The following is a 12,308-nucleotide window of genomic DNA, read 5'->3' as shown; positions in this document are numbered from 1 at the left end:
TTTGAGATAAATTTTGATAGGGACTAGAAATAGTGTAGGAGCTCAGAAAAGGAAAACACTAATAAGGTTTATTAATATACAAATACCCTGAAAAATCAATAAGAAAATGAGAAACATTCTAGTAAACAGGGTCCATCAATAAGGGATTGATTAAATTGTGCTATGTCTCTCTCTATCATGGAGGACTCTGTCATTATTATAGCAAGGGCAGATCTGTCTGTGCTGAAATGGGTGTAGAGAGAGATAGGTTAAACAGAAATTATGAATGACTGAAAACTTCAAGAACTAATTCCAGAAGCAAGGAAGAAAAATATACTAGAATGGAAGAAGGATTTGACTTTTGATTTTATACTTTTCTGCGCTGTTTGCATCTTTATAACATGTATGCTTTACTTTTTATCATTTTTTTTGAATTGGAAGAACTCATTTGTCTAAAATTGAGTTAATCATACTTCTCTGTTCATGACATACTAGTATCGTTGGGACCATACCTCTTTGTTTTATTATATATTTATTCACTCTACTCCCTTACCCCTATCCTGTTCCCTCTGCCTCCCTATAAACCATCACCAGACTGTGCTTAACATACATCTCCTTGAGGGACCCTGAATGGCTCAGTCAGTTAAGTGTCTGTTATTGGTTTGGGTCACAATCCTGGAATTGAGCCCTGCGTCAGGATGCTTCTCCCCCTGTCCCTTACCCCACTCATTCTCTCTCTCTCAAATAAATAAATAAAGCCTTAAAAAAATACATCTCTTTGTTTATAAGGGACCTTACAAAACATGCATTGTTTTGACATCACAATTTCAAACATATTGTAAATTACATTGTTGTATCTCATTTTGTAGCTGATATGATTCACGAGGTGCCATGTTTCTGGGAGCATCCATGTTACTCCATGATACATATCAGCCATTCCTTCCACAAGCTGCATATGAGTCACGGTGTGGGCCATTACCAGTTACCTGTCCACTCTCCTAGAGAACACTTGGGTTGCTTCCACAAATAACACTGCAATGAAGATCCTGGCATAAGTCTTTTTACTGACTTCTATGAGAAATTATTTGACCTACATAAGAATTTACATATACAAGTATTTCCAAGGGAAAATACTAGTCCATGGTTTGTATGCAACCTTATGTGCCCAAATGGGACCGGCTGCTCTCCGAAATGGCTGCCCCCACCCATATGCCCACCAGTGGTGCACAGGGTCAAATGTCCTTGTGTGTTTGCCCACACTGAGCATTTTATGGCTTTATAATATCATCTAGTCTGGTGGGTCTAAAAGGATATCTCCTTTTAAACTTTTTATTTGATTCATTTTTAAATAAGCTGCACACCCAGCACGGGGCTTGAACTCACAGCCCTGAGGTCAAGAGTCACATGATTTACCAACTGAGCCAGCCAGGCACCCCAGATATCTTCTTTTTTTAACTTGAGTTTCTTTGTTAACTTTTTTAAAGTAATTAGAAAATGTCTTCTCCATCCAAACGTATGGCTCTATCATCTAGTGCCCTTTTACTCTCCCATGACCTCTCTTAGAATCCAGCTGTATGTTTCCACCTAGTCAGACTTGTATATCTTGTCTAAAACCTCAAACTCAGCTTCTTTCAAAGCAATATGAAAAGTTCATGGATTATTAATGTTGAGAAGAATCTTGGTGACCTAGAACAATAACTTCATTTTCCACCCAAGGAAAGAGAGGCCCAGACAAAATAAATGACTCTCCTGTTAAAGTGATTTAAGGGAAAGAACCAGAACTGATAAACAGCAAGATGCAGGATGGAAGAGGCAGAGCTTTGGAGTCAGAGAGAAAAAGGGAAATACAAGAAGGTTAGAACACTTCAGTAAGGATTCCCAAATGGATCTCAAGCTGAAACTATCCTTGAAAAGATGCAGAGAGAATAAGGGAAATGTCCAGAGTGGAGAAAGCCACCTGAAGAAAGCCACCATTGTTAGGTATGAGCATGGTGTGTTTTGTGCATAACAGAGGGCAGCAAGAATATATGGCTGCAGGGCACCTGGGTGCCTCAGTCCTTAGGCTGAGCCTTTGGCTCAGGTCAGGACCCCGGGGTCCTGGGATCAAGCCCCACATCAGGCTCTCTGCTCAGCAGGAAGCCTGCTTCTCCTTCATACATACATACATACAAACATACATACTTACATATGGCTACAATAACTAAAATGGGCATGGGAGTTGGGGAGCTGGAGAATCTAGCTAGGACTGGCTACATAATTCTTAGTGCCAGATGAAAACTCAGGGCTGCTTGTATGAAAATTAAAAATTTTCACACAGCTATAGCTAAGCTAAGTACAAGACCCTGTACAAACACACAGGTTGCACATCCAGTGAGGCTTGCCCTGAGTCTAGCAATATTTAAAAAATGTGGTTGGAATTAGGATCCACTGAAGTGTGTGAGCAAAATGAAAACAATGTTTAAATGTTGATAAAATGAAAACAATGTTTAAAAAAATATACATCTTTCTTAGGAATAATGCCACAATATGTATCAAATTTTTAAAAAATTATATTAACATGTAATATATTATTTGTTTCAGGGGTACAGGTCTGTGAATCATCAGTCTTACACAATTCATAGCACTCACTGTAGCACATAACCTCCCGGATGTCCATCGCCCAGCCATCCTATCCCTACCCCCCACCCCCGGGCAACCCTCAGTTTGTTTCCTGAGATTAAGAATCTCTTATGGTTTGTCTTCCCTTCCTGGTCCCATCTTATTTCACTTTTTTCCCTCCCTTCCCCCCCACGACCCCCCACCCTGCCTCTCAAATTTCGTATCAATATTTAAAATGCTCTCACCCTTTGACATAGCAGTTGCACTTCTAGGAATTTATCCTGCAGATATTTAATAAATGAACCAAAGAGCATTTGTTCAAAGATTTTCACGGCACTGTTGTTTCTACTACCAAACATCAGAAGCAGACTAAATGTCCTCAGCTGAGGAACTAGTTAAGGTAAGGACAGGACCTTCAAGCAATGCACATTTTCAGCATGTTCCTACACCTTAGCCTTTGAGCTGGATTCTTCACTTCCATTACCTTGATTCTAAATCTTTAGGGAACTTGGCCTTCGGGCACTATTTGTGATTGTGAGATGGAATAAATAATGTTTTAATTCCTAATCAGTAAAGGGCAGTTGGATATGAACATAGAACCATTAAAAAGAAAGAGGTATCTCCACTTGGATAGAAGAAACATTTTCTGATATCTATCTTTTAAAAAAAGAGAGAGAAAGAAAGAAAAGGCAATGAGCACAGCAGTATATATGGTGTCGACCACTTGTGCATAAAAGCCATATGCAATATTTGTATCTACATATGGTATCTGTGGATGAAAATGCAAGAAAGTGATGGCAGTGGGTGGCCTCTAATAAACAGATCCCAGGAAATGAGGGTAATGGGTAGAAGGTCGGATGAAGACAAGCTTTTTAATGCAAATTCTAATACTTTTTTTTAAATTTTGCCCCATATACATGGGCTCCTTATGAAAAAATATATGTCTATTTTAAAAGACCAAATGACTTGAGAGGAATAAGACAGGGAAGGGAGGAGAAGGCCACTTCTGCCATTAGGTGGCAGGTGTCCAAGTGGCCCAGCTCAAGAGTATTTGAATAAACGCTGCAGCAGAAATGAGTGAATGTCAAGACCCACATATCCTCTACCCTGAAGATGCTGTAAGAATTTGACACTAATTCAATCTTGAACTGGCAATAAAGGAATGACTGACTTTTCAAAAATTAAGGAAATTAGAAACGGAAGGAAGGGAGGAAGGGAAGGAGTAGGGGAGGGAGGTGGGGATTCAACTAGGGGCAACGGGCAATGGCAACAGAGAGTAGAGGTTTCCCAGGTAACCCAGGAAGTGAGCTGATAAGGATCAGCGCCAGGCCCAAGGGATGGGCCCGAGGAGGAAGAGCGAGATTTGATGCTGTTTTAAAAGGGGAAAATCAGACTCATTGACTAATTGGACATGCTGGAGGAGTAGGGATGAGCGTATCATGAGCAGGCTGAATTTGCAGTGACAGCTTTGCAGGAAATATTGCTGCATTCTCAACATCTGCATGCATCTGAGAATTACACCTGGATTCTTCATTTCCATGCCTTGATTTTAATCCTTAGGAAAGTAGGCCTTGGGGTACTACTTGTGATTCTAAAATGGAATAAGTAATGATTTAATTCCCAGCCAGTAAAGGGCAATCCAAATGACCGGCTCCACCATTTCCCCAGGGCTAGTTTGTAACCTGAGACAGAAATAAGCTGTGTGTATTAAATCAATACAATCACTCACAAGTTAAAAAAAAAAAATAAAAAATAAAAACGCATTGCTTTGGTGGTTACGTATTCTATGAACTGCTTCTGTTTCTTAATGGTTTGTTCTCTTCAGATGATATAAGCGTGGCCACAATCTCCATGGTGAGCCAAGGCCAACCAGGGACTAGGGTGCCCTGAGCAAGTGTTCCAAGATGCTATGATGCATATTACAAGTCCCCGCTTGCCCCACTGGGCTGTCACAATGACAGGTTTCCTAAGAGAAATGATTGTGTAACATTCCACGGCACTCCCCGTTTCCTCCTCTCTGCCAGCCCCAGGAGGGGCCGCTCATCAGAGCACGGTTGCTCAGCAGACTAGGGAAAGTGCCGGCGTAGGCCACCCAGAAGACACTGTTGGCCGTCTTGTGATTGTTCCACGCTTGGCCGTATCAGCAATGAAATCACTCCCTCCACAGCACCTCTGATGTGAAAAAGGATTAGTACACAGCATAGCTCTGAAACACAACAATGCATGTGTTCGTCAAGATGTGTTACTCAGCCTCAACAAGAGGAAGTTCTGCCTGCCTGAAGAAGATTTCCACAGATTCCATGACAACCCACTCCCCTATTTCTCTACCTTTGGCTCCCCAACTCCTACCACTCCCTAAAAACAGACCTTCTCAGGGGTCTGCCCTCAGCTGTCCTCTGTGATTTCCTCCACTTCTAGATACTTAATCTTTCATGGCTGTGCTATCGACTCCCAACTCCACTTCAGTAGGCTTGGCTTTCTCTAGATCTAGATGTCAACTGCCCAGGAGGCATTTCCTGCTACTTACCTCAGAGTCTATGTTGCCCAAAGTGAACACTTTACTCCACCCTTTTCCTTCCAGTCATTTTTCTTCCTGACTTTCCTACCCGATACTATTATTTTCCCAGTCACTTAAGCTAGATTCCTTTTTCCCTTCCTTCTGCCTTGCCACAAACTTCATGCTAGAGCCTTCCCCCTGGTTCAGGACCTTGGTGCATCTCCACTCCCATTTGTAAGCACCTCCTGAATGCATTTCTGGACTTTCTGTCTCTCTCACCCCTACTTCTCTGGCACATTGTTGCCAGATGATCCGGTCAAATACTTTGTTCCTTGTGCTGCTCAAAAAATTTTCCAGTGGCTTTCCCTGCTACAAAGTATCCTTATTCCAACAAACAAGGGATACTTCCTACAAACTTTTTCATGGTTTTTATTGTCTTCTTGTAATTCTACCACAGATTCATTTCTTTAAATTTTCTTAAACTTTCAGGCTATATCACATTTATGCATAATGAGTTCTCTAAATTTACTGTTTGGGGTAAAATTATTTCTCAATTTTTGTTGTTTAGATGTGAGCAATATAAATATAATACTACTCAAACTACATAGAAAAAGACAACCTATTTTCTAAGGACAACTTATGGACTCACATAAACACAAAGCCCAGAACTTGTTCTAGCTAAGTATGGTTGCTTCTAGGGACTCAGTGTCATATTGGGGATGTGTATCTCTCTCTATTTCTTGGACAAGCAAGGTAGCAGGAAACCTAGCTCTATACTTCACCCATTTGCACACCTGAGTAGAAAGATAGTCTTTGCTTTTAGCTCTAATAAGAAAGTTCTGGTAAGTTCTTGGAAAGTTGTCTCACCTACAGCCACATGTCCATCTCCAAATTAAACACAGTGAAAAGGGAAAATATTTGGCTAGATCTGCTTCACATATCCACCACTGTAACAGAGAAATAGAGATGAAGGAGAAAGTTAACCTCACTCAAGTCTCAAGGTATCAATTCTCTACAGAACAGAAGATGCACCAGACTTCTATCAGAAATAAGTGAACTACTAAACAGACACAGACACATACCTGGAATGCTTTTGGCTGTGTATAACAAATTGCCCAACTTAGAGGGGCTTAAACAATAAGTATCTTTAATTGTCTTACCTAACCAAAAGTCTGGATGGAGAAAATCCCAAGATGGTACAGTGTCTCTATCTTTCTTTTGAATCATCCTCAGTCTCTCTTCAATTCACAAAATGGCTGGGCAGTTCCAAGCATTACAACTCATATGGCAATGTGACCAGCAGGAAAAAAATGGCAAAAGAGACCTTCCATACTATCTTTCTCAGAAGCCCCGAGCTGTCCATGCTTCCCTGTCTTTGGCAGGAAGTGTCACAAACCCATCCTAGACCAATCTTTGGAAACAATAAAGGGATAACTGGCTTAATGTACCACATGTGGTCCTGGCTCTGGGTAGACTCATGCAGACTTTTCAGTAAGAAAAAATGTAGATAGGCCATTAAAATTGTTTGCCATTAGGCCTTACTTCTTATTTGATCCCTTCTATCTGTTTAAACTTTTGGTAGTGTTTCTTGTGCTGAGAGAATTTAGACTGTTTTTAAATTTTGAATCACAACATTTTGGAGTTTGAAGCAACTTAGGTCATTTAGTTCAGGGCTTTTCAAAGGCTTTTTTGTTCTTATTGTTGTTTGTTTGGTTGGTTTTTTTGTTTTTTTTTGTTTTTTGTTTTGATTTCAGACTTGTAATTCAAATGCAAATAAATGGGAGAGTTTTAAAATGGCCTGGTGGGAGTGAGGGGCCTGGGCAAAAAAGGTGGCCCCACCAGCCAATGGCCCTGAGGCTCTTCTGGAAAGTTAAAGCCCTTCAGAATGTAATTTGAAAACTACATCTCTCTCCAGTTCTCTCATTTAGAGAACTGAGGCTCTGAGAGGTAAAATGCTTTGACCTTGTTCTTCCACAGGTTACTTAGGATTGTGGCTTCAATTTACTGATTCTTTAATCTCTTCATATCTTTTATGCCTTAATAATTTCACAATCTATTTGTCTTCAAATTTTGCTCTGTATCCACACACTAAAAAGCCCTTAAAAATAAATCTTAATGTAGAAGTTCTTACATTATTTTTTAGCCTTTTATGATTTTTTCTAACTCCACTCTACTATTTTTCATATATAATGTCCTGAGCTGATGTAGTATTTCTGGTGCAACAGGGCTGTGACTGAGCACCAAAGATTGCTTGATACTACATGTGTTCCAGTGTTGCCTTTAAGAGACTCAATTCCCTCAATTGTTAAGGGGAGTTAATTATAATACCTACCTCCCTGGGTTCAAATCCATGTGTAATGTCCTCACATAGCCAAGCACATAGTCACTGCTACCATGTTTACTATTATTTTCTCATATCGCCTTCCCCCCACAACCCCCAAATCTCCCTTAGCTATCAAAGATCATGCAAATTGTTGGGAATTTTCCCCCTCACAGATAAAGGGTCAATGATGTCTAAATCCAGAAACTTCTATCTTGTATTTACCTTCATTTCCATAAATGCATTTCCTTCACTTTAGTTTCTCTCTCTCATATATCTTTGCTGCAAGGTTTGCAGTTTTACTTTCTGTGGACACTAAGAGTAAAGGCTCAGATTCATACTATTAGAGTTGAAAGAGGTCCCATGATCAAGTCATTCACAATGAAGGAAGAGGCAGTTTAGAGAATTTAGGTCATTTGGCTAGAATCACAAATGCTTCAACTTTCCCTGTTCAGATCACATAGTTCTAATTTACTTTTATAATTTGGATCAGGGTCCCAGTTCCTGTCACAGCTCCCTCATCCCTATCTCATTTCTTGACAAAGATCATCATGTATTTATCCCAATAGCTAAAAGATAATTAGGGAGGGGCTGATATAAATTGTCTAAATGTCTGAACATACAGCCAGGTAATTGTGTAATCCTGTACATACATAACAAGATTTTCATTTGCCTGCCTCACCAAGATCAGCTACAGAACAATCACTTCATAAGTTCAACAGAAGTTAATATAATAGGGTTTTTTGTAAATGTTAATGTTTTCCCAATATTTTATTATAAATACCTGATTACAAATATCATTGCTTTCTTTAATATCAAATACAAAAACATAATTACAAAGAGAATCATTACACACACGGAAATATCTCTTCTATTAAAATGTGGAAAGAAATTTTTCCCGCGAGCATTGGTGGTTCAGTGGTAGAATTCTCGCCTGCCACGCGGGAGGCCCGGGTTCGATTCCCGGCCAATGCAACGCGGAGAAACTTCCTTATTTTTTTTCTTTACTTTCCACCCATGTAAGTTAGGTTCCCCAAGCAAGTTAAGTAACGATATCCAAAAGTTGATTTTATGCACATGAAGAATGAAGTACCGAGGGTAATTTCCGGTTTCACTTTTACTTACAACAAGAAGAAAGATTGTTTCTCTGAGCTTAGCCTCACTTTAAGACTGTTGCCGAGAGCCCTTGAATATGTAAGCAAAACGTATGCATGCTAGCGTTCTAGAAGAGGAAAAGAAAAGTAACCTCGGCTGTTTGGAGATGCCGGGGATTGAACCCGGGACCTCACACATGCGAAGCGCGCGCTCTACCACTGAGCTACATCCCCCAGCCGAAGAACCCTTTTCTGGTAAAGGGATTCATTCGGTCCCTTTAGCGCTGGTCAGACCAGTGAGGTTGCAGGAGTTTGTTTCCGTGCGCGCCTCTGCGCACGTTCCTACCCTTCCCACTCTCGTCTCAGGCTGCTTCCTTAGTGCTTCGGGACCCCATGCAGCCCACCGTCTGGGACGCCGGCGGGACGAGCTCCCCAGCACGCCCGCGGGGGCCGGGAGCTCGCAGCGGGAGGCGTGGCGGGGGGGGGGGGCGCCCAGCCCCACCAGGAGGCGGGAAGGTTGCCGGGAGAGTGCCCCAGGGCTGGGCGCCGCCGCCGCTTTACGGCGCAGGCGCGGGGGCCGCGAGGGCGCCACCGCCTCGCCGCAGCTCCCCCCGGACTGGCGGTCGCGATCCACCGCCCAACGCGCCCGCGGCCCCGCGCGGGGAGCGTCGCCCCGGTGCTGGCGGAGACCTGCTCCCGAAGTAGAGGCTGGGGACCTTCTGTGCGCACTCGGAAACTTTCTGGCTTTACCTGTCCCCCCAACCCCGCCCCGCAGTAAACTCGCATCAGGTAAACGACCTGTTCACGCCAGCTCCCCGCGAGCCGGGTTCTGCGGGAGTTCGTACGGCCACCTCCGGGAGGTGTGAACGATTCTGCAACATGCTCTTCTTCTCCGTGGGGTCCAAACAAAACATGACACCGCCACCCTCTCTGTTGCTTAATTATCTTTAAGTGATGATAAAGTTGGGGCGGGGAACCTGCTCAGGACGGATTTTTCTCTCTGATATTTACACCTTGGACTCCTCTGACTGATGGATATGTTAAGACAGTAAAGTAAGTCACTGAACACCTCCTTTAATGTCCTCTGAACCCTCCCTAACAACTAATCGCGCCCCCAGCCCCGAATGAAGAAATGTATCCTGAGTCCTGTTGCCTCGGAAATTGCTTCTCTGCAGTTGTTTGGGCTACATAATACTTGCATTCTAGGGGGATGATGTGTGTTGACCCTTCCCGGTGCGGTTTATACTGACACCACCCCAGGCAAGCGAAGCCTCTGTGTAGAAGCCTCCGGCCCCTGATGGAAGCAGGGGAGAGATCTAGTGTCTAGGGAGCTGGGTCGCTATCATGTCCAGCCGACCTGACCTGTACGGCAGACCCCAACAGGTTAGGTAGCACAGGGAGGGCCTAGAATTTCTACTCACTTCAGTTGCAGGAAAGGACCTCTCGTAAATGAAATGGCCAGCAGGCCAATAAAGCAGAGAAGAGAGCAGAAGTTGCAAAATAATTCCGAGTAACCCACAAGCTTCATAATCAACCCTTGGATTAAAAATAAATAAGTTACTGTGTTTGCTTACAGTAATTTAAACAAATAATGGCTTATAATCAGATTTTGTTTTTAACTAGAACAAGCCACATGCTGATCTAATACAATAATACAGAATGTCCCCCCCCCCCAAAAAAAAAACAAAAAAAACACAAAAAACACAAAAACAAACCACGTCAGTGGACAGCCATTAGGAGTTCTGCTCCAAGCCAGAACATTTCCAAACCAACCCCTAGATTCCATCCTGAGGCACTAGAAGATGAACATGTCAGTTGACTCTGAATTGGGAAACAGGGATAAACCCATTTCTCCATCCCCAAGGTTTTCACCAGGGCAAATTACAACGGCAGCATTTAGTTAATTGTAAAGGACGTACATTGGCCTCTAGTGACCTCACGTTGCCATCCTCGTTGGTACCCTTCCCTCCAGTTAGGGCTTATTTCTCCATCACTTCAGGAAACTCCCTTTCTGGGATAACTCCCTTCTTTCTCAGGCAACTGTGAGATCTCAGAGCTAAGCCCAGAGAAGTCTCTTCATAAATGCCCACTCCTCTTCCTTCATTCCAAGGCCTAACTAAGTGCATTTGATAAAGAGAATAAAGCTGTAAAGTCAACAGAGGATATCAAGTTGATTTACTGGCCTGGCTTAACCCAAAAGAAAGGCTCCAACTCATTGGGCTTTTTCAGCCACTGTGGTTGGTGGAAAAGGTGAATAGGAGGCACACTTTTGGATTAGGGGGACTTTTCGGGAAAACTTGGATCACATGTATTCTTTATGCAAATAAAACTGTGCCAACTTTGTTCGCAGATGAAGGGAGGCTAGCCAAAATGTCCAAAATTATAGAGTATTAAAAAACAGTTCTACCTTCTACCCTCCCATTTCTCTTGATTGGAGACAAATTTCTCCTTCTCTGTCTCCGTCTTTCTCTGACACACACACACACACACACACACACGCAAGCCCCCACTTTGAAGCAGGTGATATTTTTCTCTGGCTGTGCTTACACCTCCCCTTCCACGTTCTTGCTTCAGCTCTCGGCACTCTGGCCAGCAGGTACAGAGCATGTTTCCCTCAGAGCTGACTGTGAGCTAAGATGTTTATTTCCAGTCCAAGCAGCAATTCTTGGTATTCTGGCAGAGCCTTTGAAAAGTGCTAGTGCTTGCTAGAGCCCAACCTCGGGCCAATTAAATTAGACTCTCTAGTAGTGGGCCCAAGCATTAGTGTCTTTTTAAAATCTCAGATAATTCCGATGTGCAGCCAAACCTGGGGGTTGCTGCTTGAGAACTGTTCGCATGTCAACAGGAGGGGTCCACTGATAGTATTTAACTAAACCTACTCTTTTAATAACTTTGCCATATATATATGTATACTCATATATGTGTATATATATATATATACCAAATCACCATGTTGTATGCCTTAAATGAACATAATGTTATATATCGATTATATCTCAATAAAACTGGAGGAAAAAAACAAGGGAGGTCTATTACTAGCCCAGTGATTCCTGACCTTGGCTGCATATTGGAAGTACTTGGCAAGCTTTAGGAAAAAAAAAAATTCTGATGCTTGAATCCCATTTTCAAATATACTGATTTAACTATTCTGACCCAATCTTGGTGTGAGATTTTTACAAGCCTTCCCAGGTGGCCCTATATGCAGCCAAAGCAGAGGACCACAGCATCAGGGGTCACCCTTTCTCAGGTTCTCCACCCTGCCGTATGAGCAGCCAAGCCCATCATAACTCTGAAGCAGAGGACTCCAGAGCCCCCCACACTTGGAAATTGGCATTGCCAGAGGATGAAAAGAAGCTGACTCATTCCAACTTTTCTTCCCTATTTTCCTTCATCTAAAATAAAACTGGTGAAGGCAGGTGTTCAAGTGCTAAAAACAAGCATTTCTTAACCTCATATATCCAATCTCCTCTTCGTGAGGTGTCTCTGCTGCTTTGCTAACTATTAGAAAAGCTCGAGAGGGGAATGGGAAAGGGGTGGAGAATAATCTGCACTTGGCACCTGGGAATACCCAGTGCTTGTGTCTTCCCAGATGAAAAAAAGATCGGATTGCTTTACTCAAAACCTAAAGGAACAGGCCGTGCTTTGAAATATATTATGTTACTCCTCAGGATCATAACTATTAGTAATTCTTCATTACCAGAGTTAATTATCATTAATAACAACCTGAGGGCCAAAAAAGCTACTGGTTACATTTAATTCAGAGAAAGTTAATAAACATTACTCTTTTCAATAAGTATCCCAAAGTGAAAAATTTTAGTGA

The 12,308-nt window shown here is 42.3% G+C and overlaps 2 non-coding genes across 2 annotated transcripts; one reads left to right on the top strand and one right to left on the bottom strand.

Annotated features, from left to right (window-relative positions):
• The first annotated feature begins 8,298 nt into the window (after positions 1 to 8,298).
• TRNAG-GCC (transfer RNA glycine (anticodon GCC)) lies at positions 8,299 to 8,369 on the top strand. The gene has a single exon. It is a non-coding gene; the product is annotated as a tRNA-Gly (tRNA).
• A 281-nt stretch (positions 8,370 to 8,650) lies between these two features.
• On the bottom strand, positions 8,651 to 8,722 carry TRNAA-CGC (transfer RNA alanine (anticodon CGC)). Its single transcript has one exon. It is a non-coding gene; the product is annotated as a tRNA-Ala (tRNA).
• Between the last annotated feature and the right edge of the window lie 3,586 nt (positions 8,723 to 12,308).

Source organism: Lutra lutra, chromosome 3, assembly GCF_902655055.1.
Source record: "Lutra lutra chromosome 3, mLutLut1.2, whole genome shotgun sequence".
Classification (NCBI taxonomy): domain Eukaryota; kingdom Metazoa; phylum Chordata; class Mammalia; order Carnivora; family Mustelidae; genus Lutra; species Lutra lutra.
The sequence above is the reverse complement of the archived record's forward strand: the minus strand, read 5'-3'. Positions and strand labels throughout refer to the sequence as shown.